The following is a 24,239-nucleotide window of genomic DNA, read 5'->3' on the forward strand; positions in this document are numbered from 1 at the left end:
AAAATACACAGTACCTGTGAGGCTCAACGAAGGAAAGGAAAGTGAGATAAAACATAAAACAAAACATAAAACGACGTAAGCCTGTCGTCTTAAAGTACAAGGCTCATAACAAACAGTAGCACTGCCGGCCACTCCTTTCTATCTTTGATTCTACTCCCAGGGAATCAAGGAAAATAAATCCATTATCCCAGCAACTCCCAGTCTCCTGTCATGTGACCTGTTTTTATTTTGTAGGAAGTTGTAGCTGCTTCTCTTTATCCTTAGCCTGAGCCTTTTTTACATTCACTGTGTCCTTTCCATGTCCTGCACACTGCCCCTGGCCCTCCCTCCTGAAAGTCCTTTTGTTAACAGTAGACCTCTTAGATTCATCTTCTGATTGTATAGATTTTTTCTTTCTTTTTTTTTTTTTAAGATTTTACTTATTTATTTGTGAGGGAGAGAGAGAGAGAGCACAAGCAGGGGGAGCACCAGGCAGAGGGAGAAACAGACTCCCCACAAAGTGCAGAGGCTGACTCGGGACTCCATCCCAGGACCCTGGGATCATGACCTGAGCTGAAGGCAGATGCTTAACCAACTGAGCCACCCAGGTATCCCATGATTGTACAGATTTTCTTTTCAATATCACATTTCTTTTCCTTTTCTACTGTCTGGAAGATTTTTTTGGTATCACTTTGCAACACTTCTATTGCAGTTAGAATGTTTCCTATCACAGCTTTAATTTCTAAGACTTTTCTTATTCTCTGAATGTTCTTTTTAATAACATCCTATTCTAGTTTCTTGGATGAATATCACATTTCTCAGAGGATACAAATTTTTCAAATGCTTTCTTCTGTTTTTTTTTTTGAACATTTTAAATATTTTTATCTGTTTCTTCCTCTTTTCTCCTTAAATCTTTAGGTCTTTTTTTTTTCAATTTTATAGGCTTTCCACAAGGGTCTGATGAGCCCCAGCTGTCCATCACAGTTGATGTGGCCACTACCATGCTGATCAGAAGCTCTGTGTGCATGGTGGTGCAGGTGGTTGGGTAAGGTACTTGTCAACTGGTTGGCTTTCCCACAAGGTAACAAGAGGCAGTGAGTTGTTTTACTAGGAAATTCAGGAAAGTCAAGATCTAAGTCTCATCTCCTGGTTGTTCTTGTTTTTTTAAGATTTTATTTATTCATCTCTTTCTCTCTCTCTCAAATAAATAAATCTTAAAAAAAAAAAAGAGGGGGTCCCTGGGTGGCTCAGCCAGTTAAGTGGCTCGGATCATGATCCCAGGATTCTGGGATCGAGCCCCACGTAAGGCTCTCTGCTCAGCGGGTAGTCTGCTTCTCTCTCTCACTCTCCCTCTATCTTCTCCTTCTCTCTCTCTCAAATAAATTTTAAAATAAATTTCAAAATAAAGATTTTGTTTATTTATTCATGAGAGACAGAGACAGAGAGGCAGAGGGAGAAGAAGCAGGCTCCCTGCTAAGCAAGGAGCCCGATGTGGGACTCGATCCCAGGATCGTGGGATCATGACCCGAGCCGAAGTCAGACGCTTAACGACAGCCAATCAGGCACCCCTCTCCTGGCTGTTTATCCCAGAGAGAAATGTTCCAATTTCATCTCTGGGGCATACAGCTGACTGCCATGTTCTGAGAACAGGGCAAGAGGAATGGTAGGGTTTTAACCACAACATTTCAGGCTTCTGCTTAGTCTCTATTTTTTAAAAGGTGTCCTTATTTTCAAAAGATACCCCACCTCAAGCTCTGACTGACCGTCTTAGAAAATTTCTCCAAACTCTAACCTCTAGTTTTATCTAAGGTAAAAGAGCAACAGTCTCATGAGCATAGACTTTCAACCATTCCAGTGTTCAGCTTTATACTTCACCCTTACCTTCTGAACTAACTGGTTGCTCTAATTTCTGAGCCAGCAGTATAAACTGCTTTGCTTCTTTTTAACATCCTTATTTGCAGGCATTTATATAATTTTCTCCATTCTGTTAATTTCTAGCTACTGCTTCTACCAAAAAGTTGTTAACCAATCAGGCTTACTTATTGTGGGCTTATGCCTTATACTTTTTTTATTCCTTAAATTTTAGTGGAGTTCCAGGAATGAGTAGTTAAAATGCCAATGTTCAATCTGACATATTTAACTGGAAAGTCCCCTTTTCAGTGTTAAAGAGAGTGAATAGTACACCACACAGAAGACCCCCTGCCCAGATGAGTGATTCTTTCCAAATGGAAAAATAGCAGTTTTTTTCCCCCCCTGGGGTAAGAGATCCACACAATAAACACTGGCTACATAATATAATCACCTGGAGAGCTTTGAAACTACATGATACACAAGCCCCCTCCCAAGAGATTGTGATTTCATTGGTCTGGAGATGGGCCTGGACACTGCTGGTTTTTTTTTTAATAAGCTCTCTGGGTGATTCTTCAGTAGAGAAGAAAAACCACTGACCGAGGATACTCCAGCCACGGGCTCCAATGGTAGCTCTGAAAGAGGTAAGTAAAAAGGACCCTGCTCTGGGGCAGTTGGCAGGGTGTGAGAGGTTCTAAATAACCTACCTACCACAATCTCCTCACTGTTTCTCTTGGTTTTATTTTTGCCATGTACACAAGAGGCCTGCAGAGTCTTAGGAAAGACTGTCTACAGCAGTGCCTCTTCAACCATCCAGAATGAAGAGGCAGTGCAGACCGATTCTTTTTAAGATAAGAATAAATTATTAGGAAAAATGAAGTGTAAAAAAAGACCTATGAAATACAAGTGCCAATTTTCTTATTAGACAGAATAGGCATAAAAGAACTATCAAATAGCTATAAAATATTTTAAATGCTTACTTTTAATTCCCATACCTAATTTGTTAGAGACTGGTAACAAACTACAAGTTCATGGCCCTTATTCTGAGTAGCTCTCCTCTGCAGCGTGCTATCCAATACATGTGGTCACTGAGCCCCTGAAATGTGGCCTGTGCTACATACTGAAATGACTAATAGTTTGTATATAATTAGCTAAATATATTATTAAAATTAATTTCATCTGCTTTTTGCTTTTTAAATGTGGCTACTAAAAGATTAAAAATTACATGTATGGTTCAAATTGTATTTCTATTGGACAGCACTGATCTAGAACAGGGGTCAGCAAACCATAGCCCAAGTGGCCAAATCTGGCTTATGGCCTGTTTCTGTAGGGACCCTAGCTAAGAATGGTTTTTACATTTTTAAAGCGGTAAAAAAGCCAAAAACAAGCAACCCACAAAGAATATTCGACAGAGACCACATGTAGCCTGCAAAGCCTAAAATATTTTCTATCTGGCCTCTTACAGAGAAAGTTTGCTGACACTGGTCTAGAGTATGTAAGTTTATAAACCATACCGCTGTAGACACCAGAAGAGCAATATTCAAGAAGTCCAAAAGTCTCTCTTCTTCACATTTATAAGATAAATTCTATAGCAATCTACAGATGTTTCTTTGACAAGCAAATTATACCTGAAAGATGACTGTCCATTTTAGAGAGCAACCCAACTTAAAACCACTTATCTTCCTTATACATTTCTGCAGAAGTTGTGTGAACAAGTGGGACCTGCAGAAAACACGCATACATGCCAGGTTACAGAAGGCAGTTTCTAACTCTGAGCTTGTGGTTCAGTTTCATAGAGCATGAAATTTCGTGTATTCTCCATTCCTCATCTGGAGACTGTTGTGAGATTGCATCGTGATAAAATATTCTAATTTAAAGAAAGACTATTATGCTTCCACATCCCTTGGGGATAGAAAGTGGACTTTTCTTGACATGGGGAATGCCGTGTGGGCGGCTGTAATACTGCAAAAAAGAACACATTGATAGTGATTCACAGAAGAGTCCATGTAAGAAGAATCAGGAAGGCACTTCGACTACCTTAATATTTACAATGTTAGTTTTGAGGTTCTTTGGTTTGTTATTAAATTTTTGGAAATGTATTTAGCTGTAACCTTTTGAGACCTAACTTATAAGTCTATTACTTTAGGGTTTTATATGAAGTCACACAGGACTAAAAAAGTGTTAAATTTCAAATGTACTGATTCTAGAATACCAATGTATCATCCATTGCAAGCTTTCACATTTCTACACCGGCATAGCTATCCTTAAAACTATCCAAAACAAATTTCTAAAAAGTCATTCCTTCCTCCAAGGACTATCATAATTTGTAACTGGTTTTATAACTGTTATAAGTTGAAGAGTTTTTGTTGAAAAATGATACCTAACAGGATAAGCTATAAGTCAAAATTATGGAAAATTAGAGGTCAAATTCCATTGCTACAAAAATTTACATATATAAAAAAAAAGGACTATAGGCAATGGCCCTCTTCATGCCAAGTAGTATCTGTTACAAAATTTCCACAAAACGAAATAACTGAAACAGCTCCTGGGGTTCATTTCAATGGGACTTAATCCATACGTTATTAGAAATAAATTAAATTCAACAAGTTTTAAGACTACACGGCCTGCCACAGTGGGTAAAGAGGAGGACTATAACCCAACCCATACCTCTCCTCTCCTGCTGAGTCCATCTAGACTACTTAGTCATGGTTAATACCTGCCCAGTGAAAAGTCTTTCCATCACAGAGACACATGGACTGATTAAAGTATTTCTGTGCCAACTTCAGGTATGAAAGGCAGTTTAGGAGATACAAGTTTTGATTGATATTTTGGTGGCACTTTTGATAATTTTTAGAAAGAGATAATACAATGTTTTAATATTAAGAGTGAACCAGAAATCCAGGAATGCATGGCTGTCATAGCTATAGTCTCCTAAAGAATCTGAGAACCATTTGGGCTTTTTAAAATGTTATTTATTTATTTGTTTGTTTGTTTGGGAGGGGAAAGAGAGGGAGAGAGAAGGGAGGGGAGGGGCAGAGGGAGAGAGAGAATCTCAAGAAGGCTCCACATGCAGCGCAGAGCCCGACATGGAGCTTGATCTTACCACCCTGAGATCATGACCTGAGCTGAAATCAAGAGTCGGACACTTAACTGACTGAGCCACCTAGGTGCCCCCAAAATGTTATTTTTTAACTGTTATTTATACACTCTATTGTGACATGGTCTATATTATCTAACTGGATGCCTATTTATCTTTTACACTGCTATTTATGTTCAACTGTATAAAATTACTGTCTGGGTAATAAATGGTCATATAAATTCAAACTCATCTAGTTTATACTTTTACAAGACACAATATATTAATACAGTAGACCATGTACATGTGCACTCAAAAAATGTGAGGCCCAATGATCTACTACACCTAGATATTCCTGTTCCCACAGGTTGAGTTATACTTTTACTGAGTTAGTTACGTTAGCTTCCAAAACAGTTCATGTTATTTATACTTATTATTGTAATTATGTGATTTGTTAATCAACCTAATGAAATGTGGAGGAGTGGGAAGACTGAGTTGAATGACTTTGAAATAGTGAATAAAAGGGAGATACCCATTATATGTTAATAATAAAAAATAAAATAAGAGAAAAAAAGGAAGGTACCACTGTTGAATTAGGTATAAGAAAATAGTAAAAAAAAAAATCAGAAAAAATATTGCAAGGAATAATATAAGGAATTGTAAAGTCAGAATGCATCATAAGAGTTTGAATTTTTGTTCTACTTAAAAAACCCAAACTGGAAATCTTAGATGATATATTGTGGGTATGGTTTCTACAAGGAAATCGATATGGAACTGCAACTAGTGAACCTACTCTCAAAGAAAAGATCTTGGCTCCTTAATAAAAAATCTGACAAATGAACATGTAGTCTTATTCTTAAAGTTAGAGTAAAATATTTAAGGTATATATCCCTTTTTATATAACCCTTCTTGCTTTATTAGACTGTGTAGCCTACTGGTCTTAATTTGAATCAGATAAGAGGTCTTCCTCAATAACCATTTAATTAAAATTTAAAGTAGTGCCAGCAGGGTATAGTACAAAGTCCTAAAAGTACAGAGACATGACCTAGTTTAAGGGATGGTGAGCAAAGATGACCTCTCTCTGAGGAGGTGATATTTCAAAATTCTGTCCTGAAGGATGAATTAGGACTGTGTTCTACAGGCAGAGGGAACAGCATTTGCAAACATCCCAAAGCAGGAGTGAGCACGGCCTGAATAATGGCTAAATGAGCAGAGACTAGCAAGTGAATGGAAGAGTGCACAGGTGAGGCTGAAGAGGTAAGCTCTGGAATCCATGATCAGAGAACAAGACAGAATGTTAATGCTGTACTGAACACTACTGCAGCATATACACAAGAGCTCGGCTGGATAGTGAAAGTAAAGATGGATATGGAATGTTAAGAAGTCAAATCTATAGGATTAATGATTGACTGGAAATTGGGGAATGAAGAAGAGACAGTCAAAAAAAACCCCTGCCAAGTCTCTGGCTTGGGGAAATGGGAGGATGAAGATGCTATTTCAGAGACAGGAAACACAACAGACAGAGCAGTATGGCAAGTGAGGGGTTGGAGAGAGTAATTATTTCAAGTTAGGAAATGCTGCAGTTGAGACTGTCATTGAGATATCTAAGTGAAGGCCTCACTGGTCCATTAATGTAGATTCATATAATGTATTACTATATAGCAGGCATGATCAACTACAGCTGTTTGCATCTACATGTGAATCTCAAAAACAGAATGCTTAGAGAAAGAAACAATATAGATGATACCTACATTATGAATCAATTTACCTTTTTTTTTAAAAAAAGGATTTTATTTGAGAGAAAGAGCATGAGCGGGGGAGAGGCAGAGTGGGGGAGGAAGGGGGGAGGGGGGGAGAGAGAGAGAGAGAGAGAGAGAGAGAGAGAGAGAGAGAGAGAGAGAGAGAGGGAGGGAGAGAGACAAGCAGACCCCCTCACTGAGCAGGAAGCCCCAAGGGGCTCAATCCCATGACCCAGAGATCATGACCTACGCTGAAGTCAGATGCTTAACTGACTGAGCCACACCCAGGCGCCCCTGAATCAAGTTACCTTTTAATCAGGCAAACCACTGTATTTAGGCATATATGGATATATAATAAAAATGTAAAAACCAAGGAAATGGCTCCCTATTGAAGGGAAGGATACAGAATTAGGAAGAGGAACTCAGGAAGCTTCTAAAACACTGAGTGGGGCATTGCACCTGGCTGGCTCAGTAGGTAGAGCATACAACTCTTGATCTCAGGGTCATCAGTTTAAAACCCTGTGTTGGACATGGAGCCTACTTAAAAAAATAAAAGAATAAATAAAAATAAAAAAATAAAACACTGGTAATTTTCTGTTTCTTAGCCTGGGTGATGGGTACATGGTTTTACTTATTAACTATTCTTTAGACTGCACTTACATTTTATTCATTCTTTCCTATGCATGATACATTGCATAATAAGAAAAATTTAAATTATGCAGGCCACATTTTGACCACAGTGGGAATAATAACCAAATATTAAACAAAACAACCACTAGGAAAATATAAAGCTCGTAACTCTTAAGTAAAAGAGGGATCCAAAACTGAAAAGTATAGGCCATTTAGAAAACAGCATATTCATATATTGGGGATTTTTTTTCTTCATGTCAATTTGATGATATCAAAATGCTCTTATTTTTAACTTAGCAATTGCATATTCTAGACTAGATGGTTACCCGAAAGCAGGCAAAGTTAAAACAACAACAACACAAAAACCCAACAGCAGAACAAAATTTTAAACAAATTTCTCCAATGTAGTACAGGGGTCAGCAATCTTTTTCTGAAAAGGGCCATATAACAACTAAGTGTTTTAGGCTTTCCAGGCCATTTGTTCTCTATGGCAACTACTGAACTCTGCCATTATAGCCTGAACACAGCCACAGAAAATAAGTACATGAGTAAGTATGACTGCATGTCAATAAAACTTTGTGGTTTGTGAAATTCAAATTTCATGTAATTTTCACTTGTTACAAAATTCCTTTTCTTCTGATTTTTTTTTCAACCATTTAAAAATGTAAAATTTATCCTTATCTCACAGGCTGTACAAAAACAAGTGGCAAGCCAGATCTGGCCTCTAGGTCATTGTTTGCCAGCTTCTGATAGAACACATTATTAACAGCTTTGATATGACATTTACTAAAACTAATGGTCATTCATTCTATGGAACAATTTAGGGAAACAACAGTCTAAGAAGATCATCTTAAGTATGTAATGATAAAGGTATATGAATGGTTCCTAGAGCATAACAGTGAAAAAAGTACAAACAATTTCTTGCAAAAATGAAACACATACATATTATGGAAGAATTAAAACACTATATAAACTACTGAAAAAAGTCTAACCTCACCTACAGCTCCCCCCCTCCCAGAGATAACCACTGTTATCTCTGTATGTGTTCTCTCTCTTTTTTTTTGTTAAGATTTTATTTATTTGAGAGAGAAAGTGAGAGAGCGAGTGAGCACGAGCAGGGGGAAAGGCAGAGGGAAAGGGAGAAGCAGCCTCCCTGGTGAGCAGGGAGCCTGATGCAGGCTCCATCCCAGGACCCCGGGATCATGACCTGTTCCCAAGGCAGATGCTTAACCAACTGAGCCACTCAGGCTCCCTAGTATGTGTTCTCTTTTATGCAAGAAGCCGTACATAAGATTAGTTTACAATTAAAAAAACTTCTTCGTGTTTGTGGCTATATCCCTTCTCATTTCCTGAAAAATGTATTTTTTTAAAATTAGCTATGCCAGAGATAGGCTCAGACAAGTAAAGGAGAAAAATGTCTGGCAGCTACGTTTTTTAAACTGACAAATCCAAGAGTCTTTGAAGTAAGCAATAAAACATTAAAAAACATAAAAAAAAACCCAAAACCAACAGGCAAACATCTAGAAACCTGAAAACAATAATAATGATGATGACACTGATGGCTGAGGATATGATTTCCATTGTTGAATGCTAACCATGTGCCAGGCACTGATATAAAAATTTTACTTCTCCTGACAACCCCGTGAGTAAAAATGCTCTCAATTTATAGATGTAGACATTAATACAACTGAGAGATTAGCAATATCCTAGAGGTGAGTTTCTTCCATTGTTATCAGACTGTTCAGGTTTTCTATCTCAAATACAGCTTAGAACTGTACACTAACAGCTCTAAGTCCAAGAAGTGTCATTACAAAACCTTTGTAAAACTTCAAGGAATACATCATTTCTATATTTTTATAACTATTATAGAGCAAGGAAAGTTCGAAACTGATATTAAAAGTTGACAAAGCTAGCAATACATACTCAAAAGAAAATTACTAGCTGTTCCATTTTAGTTGTAATGAGTGAAACAATACTCTGACCAAAAGAATGCAGAGTAAAAGGTATATTCATAGGCTTGCTGTGAATGTTTTCCTGTCTACTCTATGCCTATCAACTATGAGAGCCCTACCCCTTTGGGTAGGTTTGTATGCTACTCAGAAATGTTTTGACATTATTAAAACTAATGAGTCTAGGTAAGTAAGTTCTACTTCTTAACGAGAATACTAGTAATGGTCAGTTAAGAATATGTTTGAAACCACATGCCTAATTTCAAGGGATGAAGCTTAAGAAGTTCTTATACTTTTTTTTCTGCATGTTAACAGAAATACAATAGTCCATTTAAAAAAAGAAGAAAAAAGGGGACATCAAATTAAGAATCAAGTCACAGTGTTAGACTGCATTAATACCTTCCCCCAAAAGATAATTTAAGGGCTATTTCTAATAAAAAAAGAGTAAATAAAATTTGCATCTCTGTTTCTCAAATTTGACTCACACAACTCTAACTTCCGGTGTAGGAGGGTACTCCAGGCCGTCAAAATCCGATTCTTAAACCAAATCACTTGCAGAAACATTGCCTGCCTTTTGCTTCCAGCGGCAAGGGCACGGGCATGAGATAGTCTAAGCGGGAATGGGGGAGGACAGGAGGTTCGTTTCCAACTTTACCACTTCAGAATGCTGTGAACTTGGATGTATTCATAGTTGGATGTCCAATTTCTGAACCAAATTTCCCTCTTGGTAAAATGAGGATAACGACACCTACCTCTTGGGTTGGGTATGAGGATTCGAAAACACATCTATAAAAGCCTTTGGCATAGGACACACTCAAAAGACAGGAGCCTTCAAAAATGTTACCAGTAGTATCTAGCATAAAGCTTTAGCTTTTCTTTCTTTTAAAAAATAATTACCCCATTCAGTCCTGGGTCATGACAAAATGTCAATATCTTCCAATGTACAATAGCTGTCAGACTGCAAATTCTACTAACCATTTAAACTTCTACACGATTTCCTAGGAAACACTACGGGGATTTCAATGTTCCATAGCAGCTGAAGCTGTAGTTCCTCTACAGCCTAAACAAAGCATAGTTAATCTGCATAGTGCTGGGCAAGGCCCAGGAACATTGTCCTCATTCTTTTTTTTTGCTCCCAAATTCCTTTTTAGTCTATAAAAAGAGTGCCCCAATTTAAATTTTACCATATAGATACTGCACACTAGAGAAGCATAAAATCCTAGTAAGTTATACTTCATTTTCTATGGAGAAAGTATCTTATGTAATAAACTAACAAATACACCATTCATTGAAATATTCTTATCTGGCCAGCATTATTGGCAGAGTGTGGTGGAACACAAGGAACATATGCTTTAGCTTCAGAGAGCCCGAAAATCAAATTCAAGCACTCTGCTAGCTGTGTGAAATCTAAGTCTCAGCATTTCCATCTAAAAATAGGCACAATTACCTTCTTCTACAAGGGTTTCTAAGAGGAAGACATCATATAAGGTAAGTACAGCTGAGTATATCATAGGGGCTCAAAAATGGTAGCTTCTGTTTTACAACCAATCCCAGGCAGGAGAAGGTACATGTCGGTGATAGCAACAAAAAGCAAAGCTGTTTTATGTCTAGCGAGAGGTGATTGGTGAGTTAGTCTTGCCTTTATCTCTCTCCTTTCAAGGGAGGCCGCCTCAGTTAGGCAAACCAGGCACCTTCCCTAAGCACTGTTAACAGTGTGTGTTAGTAGCTTAGTAGCGCAGACGCCCCTCTACAGACGGGCATCCACACCCCTGCTCCGCATCTCCCATAACGCCAAAAGGTAGCTACAAACAAACAAACAAAACCCAACAAAGCAAAACAACTCTCAGCTGAGGGACTGAGTGGAGCAAGGGACTACACCGGCTAGCCTTAATCCAGAAAAGAATCTCTGATTTGGGGAAGTGCTTAACAATGAGCTCATTGTGATCCTGCTAATAATTTACAAAGAATATTCAGTTACTAATGGTAAGTGAGCAATTGTAATCTGGGCCATTTCCTTCTCTAATAAGGGTAACCATTTTTACAAACCCTGCAGTTTAGTCTCATCAGAAATACAAAGACTCTAAGGACTAAAACAAGATGATTTTTTGGATAACAACACTTTACTTTTATCCTTTATTTTCTATCTAAAACCACTTAGAATACATTTATCCTCCTTGTATAAACTTAAAGGGCACTATTCTATAAATTTTAGGCCTGTAGAAAACTAAGGGTCTTCAAATAATTTGATAGCTCATAATGAATCCAAGAAAGAAAACAAACATAATTAGGACAGCGTCAATGTTTTTGATCTAGATTCTCTACCAGCTTAAAAAAAAAAAAAGAAAATTTAAACATTTTGAAATTAGTCTATTCTTTAGAAAGGTGGCTGGGAGGGGTCTTGGGAGAAGTAAAGGCAAATAAGGATACCTTTTAACCACTTAAGAAAACTAACGCCAAAAGGAACATTTTGACCAAAATTATAGATTAGGAACTCCAAGTAATACACCCCAGTTTTGTGTTATGTATTACCACATGACATACAATTTCATTTTTAAAAAAATGGGACAATTAAAAACCTTTAGCTCATTAACAGAACTGAAATAAAACCTCACCTATCAAAAGCTGAGAAATGAGTAAGCTGAAAAATGATTAAAAAAATTAAGTGGCTGCCTTCAGCCCAGGTCATGATCCCAGGATCCTGGAATCGAGTCCCACATCGGGCTCCTTGCTCAGCAGGGAACCTGCTTCTCCCTCTCTCTCCCTCTGTCAAAAAAAAAAAAAAAAAAAAAATCTTAAAAAAAAAAGTAGCAACATTTGCATGCTATTTAAAAAAACAAAATAAAAAAATACTCATTTTAACATTTACTGATACCACACGTGGAAGACATAATAAAATTCAAGTTCTCAGATGAGAATACTTAAAGCCCTTGCTCTACCCATATTTACTCTAAGCCGACCCACAATTTAAACAAACAATATATTCTCTGGACACCAAGTGCATGGCAGCATAGAAACTGCAAGTTAGAAATGGGGCGGGGGTTCGAGGGAAGAGAGGTGCTGTATGCCTGCACACTGACCAGACCAAGAGAAGACCAAAACCCTGAGAAAGCACAATAGTCTAGGGTCACAAACTACAGGGATACCTATTGTAAGACATAAAAAAGGGAACAAATAGAGATATAAAATAAAGATTTAAAGATAAAAGGCCATTATGAACAACTTAAGCCAATACATTTAAAAAATTAGAAGACATGGCTAGATTTTTTGAAAAATATAAATTTCCTAAACTGACTCAAGGAGAAATTAAAAAATCAATAGCCCATACCTCTTAAAAACTTGGAATCTGTAATTAAAAATCTTTGCACAGGAAAACGCCAACCCAGGCAGGCATTCCAGGCAGAAGTCAGCCTGTCTAGCAACTGTGATTTCTAATCACTGTTGGCCAGAGCAAGAGCTCCAGGGTCAAAGGAGAAGCGACAGGCAGCATAATAAAGCAAGAAGAAGAAATAAATGCATACTAATTGGAAAGGAAGTAAAACTGTCCATTCTCAGAGGACCATGATAGTCCACGTAGAAAATGCTAAGGAATCTAAAAAGAGGAAGAAAGGAAGGAAGGAAGGAAGGAAGGACGGAAGGAAGGGAGGGAGGGAGGGAGGAAGGAAGGAGGAAAAATGGAACACCCTAGAACTAACACAAGTAAGTTCTCTCAGCAGGGTCACAGGATACAAGATCAACACACAAATCAAATCATATACTAACCACAAACAGTGGAAACTGAAATTAAATGTCTTGCGACAAAGAAAATGACCTTAAAGGGCAAGAAAACAGACTGATATTTCTGTGAAATAATTCCTTTAGCCAAAGTCCTAACTTCTATATGCTTCAGAAGGATGAGATTAAAATGGAAGGGGGAAAATATGCTAGATGTCCTGAAGTTGCCACTGCCTTTGTACTTCCCCTACGGAGCGGTGAGGAAGAACGTGGTCTACAGTCCAGCCCATAGCCGTGCCAGGTCCATGCTTTCTATCTCTACTGCCCTCTCCCAGGCTCAGGCTTCAGCATCATTTGCATGACTGAGTTGTAACAGCTGCCCAGCAGAGCCTACCTTCCTCCACTCACTGCCCTCTGGAACATCTTCCATTATATTGATCCCATGATTTCAAGCAGCTAAGAAAAAAGTCAAGGGACTCGGTGTCTGGCTACTTCCTCCACACTTTAAGAACTATGCACAAAAGGATCAACAAAACAATAGTTCTCAGTATCGTAACTTAGGAAAAAAGGTAACTAACATACCTGAAATTATATCACTTGGAGAAAAAACGTGACGAAATGGTTTTTATATGTATAAAGAATCTTTCTCTAAAAAGGAGAATTGCTTAGAAACTCTTAGAAAAAAAATTAATATTACAAATAGCTAAAAACATAAACAAACAACCAAAAGAGATTTGTGAGGAGTCTTTCATGGGAGATGTTAAAGAGGATAAGCAACCCTCTGTCTCTAGCCAGCCCAGGTAGTCTTTCCTCTACAAGCAACTGAACTAACCTCAAGGCACTGATTTTTTTTTAATGTTAGAATTTTAAAAAAAATAAGCATAGCATTCCACAAACACTCCCATTATTTAAGATCTAGCAGTAGTACAGCAGTTACAGCTCTGACTGCTGATCACACTACTGTCCGATTAAACTAAAGTATAATCCTAACATCCAGCATACTAAGTTATCTGAAGTCTCATACTCTACAGCTAGTCGTGTTTCAGTTAGGTGCTGATTTAATACTCAATTTAAATATGACAAGTCAGTGCCAGCTGTAAAAATACCTAATAAAAGTCACACTGTTCTGTCAATACAACCCACCTCCCCCACCCCGAGAAGGCTGGTCTCCCCCTATAAAAGCCTTCATACAGTTTAAGGAATAGTTACTTCCCATAAACATAACTTAAAATGGTTGTGTTTTTTGTTTTTTACAAATAGAGAAAAATAAGCTTAAATAGTTTCAAAGATGAACTGAGCACTTTAAAGTACAGTTAATTCCCATATTCTTTGATAACTAAGGAAAAACTACTTCATGAAAACTCAAAAATTTCATAGGCATTGTCAGATTTGAAATGGATTAAGATTTACTATTTATTTAAATAGTTCACATTATAATTGTTTGAAGTATAGCAGGTAAAAATAGTCTGTTATTGCTTGCAAGTAATCCAGGAAACTCACTTATATTAAAGAATTCTGTACTTTGTCAAATAATTATAATAGACTCTAATTTTCCCAATAAAATGTCAAACTTGCCAGTTAAATACTTGGATCTAATGTAGAGTGAACCACTCCACAATTGCTGTTTCTAATTGCTGATCATAAATATACAAAAATCAAAATGTGATTTTTTAGAAATCTTATTATGTTAAAAGAGCTAGTTTAAGGAATAGCTAACCATCCACAAAGATTTTCTATGCTCTCTACCTGATTAAATTACTTCAAATACGTGGTGTGCATTACTTTGACTCCCTACAGATATACTTTACTGGAATTACAGCTTAATATTATGCCCTCAACTTTTATTAAGAATTTATAAAATGGAGCGCCTGACTGGCTCAGTCAGAAGAGCATGTGACTCTTGATCTTGGGGTTGTGAGTTTGCACCCCACATTGTGTAGAGATTACTAAAAAATAAATAAATAAACAAACTTAAAAAAAAAAGAATTTCTAAAATAAATGGCCGGTATTATTTCATGTTCTAAAAAATGGTATCAAAGATATCATCCCTCATATAAAGACCCACACATAAAACTCCTTTTTGGCTTTACCGCCAAGATTTCTCAATTTAAAAAAAAAATCAATATGCTTCCTTTAAGCAGACAATGAAAAACATAAGTCAAGTGTTCCTCCTCTTTTCTGCTATTACCAACAGGAAACCCAAATGGAAGACCTTAAGGTTATAAATTTGTGATAGATTTGGAAATCCCCCTCCCACTCCCTTATGTAAGTCTAGATCAAGTATCATTATACTAAATGTGCAAGTATAGGTTTATTTTTTTTTAAAGATTTTATTTATTTATTTGACAGAGAGAGAGACACCGAGAGAGGGAACACAAGCAGGGGGAGTGGGAGAGGGAGAAGCAGGCTTCCCGCCGAGCAGGGAGCCCGATGCGGGGGCTCGATCCCAGGACCCTGGGATCATGACCTGAGCCGAAAGCAGACCCTTAACGACTGAGCCACCCAAGCGCCGCCCCCCCCAAGTATAGGTTTATTGCTAATCATCTTTTTTAAACAGATTTTATTTATTTATTTGACAGAGAGCACAAGCAGAGGGAGAGGGAGAAGCAGACCCCCTACTGAGCAGGGAGCTCAAAGTGGGGCTTGATCCCAGGACTCCAGGACCATGACCCAAGCTGAAGGCAGACACTTAACAGATTGAGCCACCCGGGCACCCTTCCTAATCATCTTTTTTTCTTATGTTTGGAAGTAGATGGGAATAAAAATACAGTTAACAGTCAAATTTTCTGAAACTTGACAACTATACTTCTGGGTCTAAAATTTAGTACTCTCAAATGTTCCTGAAAGAGGAATGGGTAAGAATTTCAATGGATTGTAAAAAGAGATAAACCCACTACAAAAAAAAGTAGTAAGTAAAAGAAACCATATGACCTCTCAAAGAGAAGATGGGAAAGCCTACTTAAAAACAAAACGCTGAAGAAAGAAACCAAAAGGAAATCAAAATACTTAATGACATAAAACTTTAAACTCTGGATGTCAAAAAATATGCCACGAACAAAATCCAAGGACAAATGATATACTGTACCTTTAGACCGAAGTTTTCACAATTAGAAATTTATTTCAAGAAAATAGTCAGGTAAGGACAGAGATTTAGGACAGAGATAGTCCTCATAGTATTATCTTAGCAAAAAAACTGGCCATAACTGTATTTTTTAGTTAACAGAGAACTGTGGTACTTTCATATGCTGAAATAATAGACATTGAAAATGATGTCTCTGGAGTATTTAATATTCTGGAAATATTCATGATATTAAATGAATATGACTATAAAACAGTACATCTAAATTGACCTCAACACAAACATATACATATAAACATATTTAATAAAAAGATTATGGATAGGAAGTACTACTGTGGTTATCTTGGGTGGTTTGTGATTATTGTAATTTCATTTTTTCCCCTTTTTTGTATTTTCTAAAACATTACATTTAAAGGTATTAATTTCTGGTCACCTGGGTGGCTCAGTCGTTAAGCGTCTGCATTCAGCTCAGGTCATGATCCCAGGGTCCTGGGATCGAGCCCCTGCATCGGGCTCCCCCGCTCGGCGGGAAGCCTGCTTCTCCCTCTCCCACTCCCCCTGCTTGTGTTCCCTCTCTCGCTGTGTCTCTCTCTGTCAAATAAATAAATAAAATCTTAAAAAAAAAAATAAAGGTATTAATTTCCTAGTTGGAAAAAAATGCTATTAAAAAAAAGGTATTCAGAAAGGAAATAGATCTTGAAAAAGACCACTCTGATTTCATATTATAAGCCCAAAATTATTTGTAAAATGTAGAAGAAATAAACAATGAAGTATTAAAAACTCACTTTTAAAGAAAAGGTGGGGTAACTGTGAGGAAGGAAAATGACACAAAGACATAGTGGGGTGAGAGGGGTGGGTGAACCAAATCAATGAAAAAAGGAATAACATAATACAGAGATCTCCACAAAGCCAGCCTGATTTTCTCAAACAGTACTAGGGATCAGTAGTAAGTAACACTGGATTGGGAAATATAAAATACCCTTTCTAAAGGAGTACCGATAACAAGTAATGTGCATTGTTTTTTGTATATGGAGATACTATTTATAGGATAACCAAGAGAAATAGATTATGTGATGACATATAACAGTACCACTTTTAGTACAACTGAGCTTAGAAGCAGAGTTTCCAAAATGTAATCAAAAAGAGGGAGTAAGCAGTGTTAGGAAGGATGCATATTCTGGTGTCATAAAAACATTTTCTAGTTGTTAATCAAAAAAGTAGCATTCTGATATGACTTCAACTCTTTCCTTACGTATCAGTCTCTTCTGGTTGCAGAGTACTGACATTCACTCAGGCTGGCAAACATAGTTGGGCAAGGCGGGGGACAATGACTGGTTCTAAGCATCAATGTGAGGGTAAGGGAAATAAGACTTCTCACAGAAATCCAAGAACAAAACCAGTAACACATGTCGAGTAGGCCTCAAGGACACTGGAACGGAAAATGTGGTCTAGTCCCAAGGTTGCCTGAGGGGACCGTGCAGCAGGAGTTTGTGGATCCTGGGTCCAGCATTCTGGCCATTGCTGTGACTCGGAACTCCCCGGGTACTAGGCTTTTGGTATCTGATTTGCCTCCAACCACCAGCTGCTCTCTCTGCTCCTATACTCTAATTTTTTTTTAACCCCAAAGCTGTCACTTGGTCATACCTTTGGCTAATTCTTGATGCATCACAGGTCCCTCCTATCTCCTTTTCTTGACTTTTCCTCAAATTCTGCTCCCTTCCACTGCTTAGCTGCAAAATCTATGACTTTTTGTAAGTTCTGTGATCCACATCATCATGTGTACTCCTACAGTAACCACCACTCCCCGCTACTTGTCTATCCTGAGTATATCCAGACAGAAAATTAAAAGCAGCAAGAACTAGATTTCTTTAACCAGCCAAGATCTGTGGGAACCTGACTGGTTCAGCTTATTCCTATCTGGACAGAACTCTTTGTGCTAGTGCACCTGGTTGGCCAGTGGCTGACCTATGACTGGTGCCTTTGATTTGGCACCTGCACCAGTCCAAGCACCTACAGCCAAGTAAGAGAAGGTCGTTTATAATGTAAAGTATAGCTGCCTCAGCTTACTCCCTCAGCAAATGTTCCCCTTAGACATGACTGGGGGAATAGCAGGAGCTGAAATTGCTCTGTGACAACACACAGTAATATGGAAATGTTTAATACTCCAGAGTTTCATAAATCATGTTCCCTGGAATATTAGTATGCTATAAAATATTAAGAAGTATTCTACAGGTAAAGTTTGCAGTTTAAATAAGGTAATGCCTAAGCCCTCTGAGAGAAGAAACCCTCCTAGGCATTACTACAGACTTATTTGACAAAGGCAACCTTATTAAGGTTTCACAGGACACTAATACTCTGTGGATCAGTTTGGAAAATGCTGTCCTATAGCACTGCAACTTTGCCCACAATCCAGAATCCACTACAGTGTTAGTTTCAAGAAAGCAGGGACTTTGTTTTGTGTCATGCTTGGTATGTATCAGATACTCAATATATGAATGTTTGTGAACGTCATTAACATGGAAGCTGAAGGAAAAACAGGAAATAGGAGGCTAAGTAGGAAAAAAAAATCAAGAGGATACCATATCTGGTAATGACAGCCTAAGATTTTTCTGACCAACCCTCCTGCTGAAAACAATTAAAAATTCCTAGATACAAAAAAAAAACCAAAAACACAAAAACCAAAAACGTCTTAAAATAAAAAGTTGACAACACGGTAGGAAACTGCCAGATAAATTCTAGGGTCAACTGGGACCCCAGAGAGGTAGTAGGACCCCCTGAAGACATTGGCCCTGACGGCACTTGCAGATAGAACACAGCAAATCAGGGTGCTTGGATGGCTAAGTGTCTGCCTTCGGCTCAGGTTGTGATCCTGAGGTCCTGGGATGGAGACCATCATCAGGCTCCATGATCATCGGGGAGTCTGCTTTTCCCTCTGCCCCTCCCCGCTGCTTGTGTGTGCTCTCTCTCTCAAATAAATAAATAAAATCTTAAAGAAAAAAAAAGAACACAACAAATTAGGTCTTTGGTTTCAATGGCCTCACTGAAGGGAACAAATATCAATGCAAAAATTCCTCAAAAGATGGAGAGTACAGGGAACTCTTCCCCACGTTCAACTGGGACCACAAAGGGCTATAACCTCAGGTAAAGGTAAACTATAACAAAACCTAAACTCTAATCCCACCCCTGGGGGACTGCAGGGAAGTAGTTTTAGCCCAGAGAGAAGCAAGAGAAAAAAAGCCGGGTGGGTAGGATATCCAGGATATAGGTTCCTAAGAAGTTTGTTCGCCCCAGACAGGGGTTTGCAGTCTGGGTTTGCATGGCATATTCATGTGGTGGAAAAGAATGGGTACAAAGGATCAGAGAAATAAAAATGTCATATATATAACACATGGACGAATGGCACAAAAATAAGTCCGACAAAAAAAAGATTACATATTGACATATATATATATATATATGTCTGCATATATGTGTAGAAAAGGGCAAAAGTAAACTACATCATTTAGGGATGTACACATAGGTGGTCAACTTTAAAGAGGAAGAAAAAATTATTATCACCAAAGTAAGAATCTGGTAACTTGTGGGGGGTGGGATGGGGTAGAGACAGCTGGGGAGGGGCACAAAGCAGGCTTCTGGTATACTGGCAGTGTTCTCTTTCTTAATCTGGGTGGTGTGCTTTATAATTACTCACTGAACCATACCTTTATATTTTATTCATTGTCCAATATATATATATGTATGTTATATTTCACCATAAAAAGTGAAAATAAAGAGCAAAAAGGAAGCATACACAAGAGAGAACAAAGAAAGCAGAAAGCAGTATTTGTTGTAGGCAACTAGCAAAGTGCTACTGACAACCACCTCAGGAATCTGTAGTGAAACCCAAATAGTCCTCCTCTATACTAATCATTTCCCTGACTGGATTACCTTTATCAGTACTTTAACGTATATCTTAAGACAATTTCTAATCTAATTACAAGAGAAACACTCCTTTGCCAAGTTTTTTTTCCGACTTGACTCCATATGGTTATATATGTTTTGCTATATACACAAAGAGCCATTCCGAGAGAGAAAGCCATAAACATTTGGCACAGCAGATCCAACAAAATGTTCCACTAAAGAAAAACATGAAACATTCAATTACATACTGGCAGATTACTTCCAATGTTATGAAATTAAACTACATGTTAAATGTTAATTCAATAACTTAACTTACAATATTTAAGAACATAACTCTCCTTGATTTGACAGTATTCTGCCATAATGTCTATTTATTCTAAGATGTTCTTTATGAAAGAATCTAAGTTCTTGCCCCTGTTCTGCATCTCACTAGCCATGTACAAGCAATCTGGATTCCACTTTCTTATTTAACAGTGTGGGGAAACTTCAGTTTCCTGGATGTAGTTTATGAATGTCATCTACTGAACTAACTTAACTTAGTCCCTTCGGTTGAAATGAAGCTAATGGGAAACAACTGTATTTGATTTTAAGAGTTTTTACATCTATGTAGAAGCTATGAGAACATACGTTCTTGCCTTTACAGTGACAGTAAGGTATTTCTAGGCCCGAGTCCTACCTCCTCAACACAGCTGGCGGTGTGGGGAGCGTACTTCCAGGCCACACACTCCACCCACTTTTCAATCCTAATAGCTTAAGAAGTCTCTCAATTTGGCTATTCCCAATCATACCTCAGATTTCCTGTATCTAAAATGATCTTAAGATTTCTCCCCAGATTGGGATATCAGTACCTGTTTTCTATAGAAAACACCCTTATAGTTAATGGGTGTTTATATTTACCCTTATATTTAACATTACCTAACTGAACAGTTTCTTTTTCCAGAACGGCTCTCAGATTTACCTTTTCTCTGTCACTGCCAGTAACCCTGTCCAGATTTCTACTGCCCTTTCCTAGAGTTCCACAACACCACAGTCTCTCCTTTCTTCCTAGAATCAGAACACCGCCAGACTCATTTCCTTTCAGGAACAATCCGCAGTCACATGCAGCACCTCGTACCTGACTTTCACTCACTGCCATCTGTCATTGGGCCCCGTTTCACCTGCACTGAATTCTCCTTCCTCTGAAACCCCTTCACTACTCTGTCCTTCACAATTCAATTCCATGTTTGTCTAAACCAAGCTCTAATTTCTCAAAAAGGGTTACTGCTAACATCACAATGTGTTCTTTCCTGCTCAGATGATTGCAGGCGGGTTAATCTTACCTCTCCAATGGTACTGTCAGATTCAAAAACAAGGAAATCTTATGCTTCTTGTAACTCAAAACACCTAGGGGAGGCATGGGAATTTACAGCCAGATGTTTTTGGAAAAGACAGAAAGGTATCAGAACCAAGTGCTTTTTGGTGCTTCAGTCTTGGCTCAAGTAACTGAGTAAAACCAACTCCTGGCCTGTGAGTTGGCTAGTCAAGTCTGACTCACCATTTTGCCAAACTGACCCAACAATCAGCAGCAACAGGAAAGTGTTTGAGATTCTGTTTAAATTACTGGACATGTACTCTATTTACATTATTTGAAAGCTTGATCTGAGAATTTTAGTAAAAGAACCAGATTGCTAATTTGGACTATGTGCCCAGTGGGATAGAGGCCAAAACCCAGAATTTTCTAGGCATCAGTCGTATTACTGGCAATCAAATATCCAATCATTATTGTCACTATTGGCTATTCCCAATCATACCTCATTTCCACCTAGTAACGAAGGGGGTCAGGTGATAGGAGTGGAGCTAATTTTCCTTACTCTACCCACTCATAACCCTTTCCTCTTCAATGCCAGAGAATTTCATAAAGCAAAACCACCAAGCTACAGCCATAATTTATAATTTCTTTCACATAGTCCAGTGACAGCAAAATCTCCATATTTTATTTTATTTTATTTTGGGGGGGGTGCAGAGGGAAAGGGAAAGAGGGAGGATCTTAGGCAGGCTTCATGCCCAACGCGGAACCCAATGCGGGGCTCAATCTCACAACCCTGAGATCATGACCAGAGCTGAAATCAGAGTTGGACACTTAATTGACTGAGCCACCCAGGCGCCCCTCCATATTTTATTTTTTAAAAAAATTTATTTTTATTATTATTATTTTTAAAGATTTTATTTATTTATTTATTTGACAGAGAGAGAGCACAAGCAGAGGGAGCAGGAGAGGGAGAGGGAGAAGCAGGCTCCCCACTGAGCAGGCAGGGAGCCTGATGCAGGGCTCGATGCCAGGACCCCGGAATCATGACCTGAGCCAAGGGCAGCCGCTTAACCGACTGAGCCACCCAGGCATCCTTATTTATTTTAAATAATCTCTACACTCAATGTAGATCCTGAGATCAAGAGTTGCATGCTCCTCTGAGCCAGCCAGGTGCCCCTAAAATCTCCATATTTAAAAATGATAGGACTCACAAGTTGTACTCTCCTGTGGCTTTACCAAGTAATCAAGAGACTCTTAATTAAAATAAAATCTAATCTTTTCTTGGGCAAGGCCCCTTATATTTCTTTCTAATTCTACTCTTGTACCCATTTTCCAGACTTCCCACCAGGTTAATGTTTTTCATAATTTTATTCTTTAGTTTATACTTGAGAAACTGTGATTGCGAGAGGAGATTACTTCCTATAAAACTATTTCTAATATAGATGATTGTTTTCCTCTTCTTTTCTTAAATTTCCTTTTAAGAAGGTATACAATTATGTGCTTTGGGTTTGGGGGTAGTGGTGGCGAAATTACAATAGAACAAGACTCTCTCTTGAGGACATTTGTAAAAAACAAAAATCTCACAGAAAAGTGTAATATAGCAACCCACACATCCATTGACAAATGAAAGGATAAATAAAAGGTGGTACATATAGATGAAATATATTCCGCCTTATAAAGGAAAGAAATTCTGACATAGGCTGCAACACGGATGAACCCTGAAGACATTCTGCTAAGTGAAAGAAGCCAGTCACAACGGATGAATGTTAAACGATCCCACGTATCTGACGTTCCCAGAGTAGTCAACTTCACAGAGACAGCATGCAGAACGGTGGCTGCCAGGGCTAGACGGAGAGGAGAACACGGAGTCAGGGTTTCAGGGGGCAGAGTTTCAGTTGGGAAAGATAGAAAAGTTCGGGTGATGGATGGTGATGGATGCACGACAATGTGGATGTACTTCGTGCTACAGAATTGTATATCTAAAAATGGTTAAAACGGTTAACTTTCATGTATTTTACCATAGTCTAAAAAGCCTGTATAACCCAGAGAAGAATATACACCCTTGTAAGTCACTCTGTGTTCTGTGTGGTCAGCCAGTTCAGAGGCACTACTGAAAAGGAGAAGCCATGCCCTCTAACTGTTGGCAGTATCCTTCTCTCCATGTAATGGAGAAAATGGAAAAAAAATTAAATCTAAGAAATTAAGGTCCACATAAGCAATTCCCCTGTTCACATGGGTATTGAAATATCACCGGCTGCTATGTCTCTGATAATTCTGCTGTAATCTTCCTGAATGTCTATCCATTCATTCAACACTTTATGAGCGGGGACTATGTGCTAAACTTTATGTCAGGTGCTAGAGATTTCAAGAGAGAGAAAGACAAACATACTCAGTCTGAGAAGTCCACAATCTGGTGGAGAAGGCAAACAAATTACAACACAACCTAAATTCTAATTAATTCTAATCAGTGCTCTGGGAGCACAAGGCGCGCAGCAACTACTGCTAGCTGGGGACTGTGGCACTCTGCTAGTTGTACCCCATACCTGTTCTCCCCTTCTTCCAGAATAAGAGCCACCAAGAATGAAGACTGTATTTCTCAGCCTTCTTTTGTGCCAATGAGGTGCAAGCAGATACGTAGTGTGCAAGACCCAGGCGACTTTTAAGAGAGAGTTCACATACGCCCTTAGTCCCTTTTTTGTTCCTTCCTATGTCTGGCTGCTTAAAACAGATACCTCAATTTTGGACCATGAGGACAAGGGTCAAATCTGAGAGATTCTGAAGCCCTGAGCTGAAAATTACTTCCTTAATGACTTTGTGGAGAAGAGTAGTCATTTCAGCCCTACCCTGCAAATTCTAAACTTTTATAGGAGAGAAAGAAATTCTCGTTTTTAGGCCTGTTATTTTGGAGCTTCTGTTATTTGCCACTGTACCTAATCCTAGCTAATGCAGGGGATCAGGGAAGGCCTGACAGAAGAGGTGACTTTGACCTGGGTTTTGAAGAATGACGTTACCTACCCAAGTGGAGAAAGGCATTTCAAGC

General features: G+C 38.3%; 1 protein-coding gene across 7 annotated transcripts in view; it reads right to left on the reverse strand.

Annotated features, from left to right (window-relative positions):
• The window catches only part of SOCS5 (suppressor of cytokine signaling 5), a 112,145-nt gene that overhangs the window by 57,317 nt on the left and 30,589 nt on the right, over positions 1–24,239 (reverse strand). Inside the window, exon 1 of one of the 7 annotated variants that reach the window (XM_027620823.1) lies at positions 11,834–11,853. The exons of the other annotated variants lie outside the window; for them this stretch is intronic. The gene's annotated coding sequence lies outside the window, so the exon portion shown is untranslated. Of the gene's footprint in view, positions 1–11,833; positions 11,854–24,239 lie in introns of those variants that run through there. 7 annotated transcript variants of the gene reach the window in all.

The sequence above is a fragment of the Zalophus californianus genome, chromosome 8, assembly GCF_009762305.2.
Source record: "Zalophus californianus isolate mZalCal1 chromosome 8, mZalCal1.pri.v2, whole genome shotgun sequence".
NCBI lineage: Eukaryota > Metazoa > Chordata > Mammalia > Carnivora > Otariidae > Zalophus > Zalophus californianus.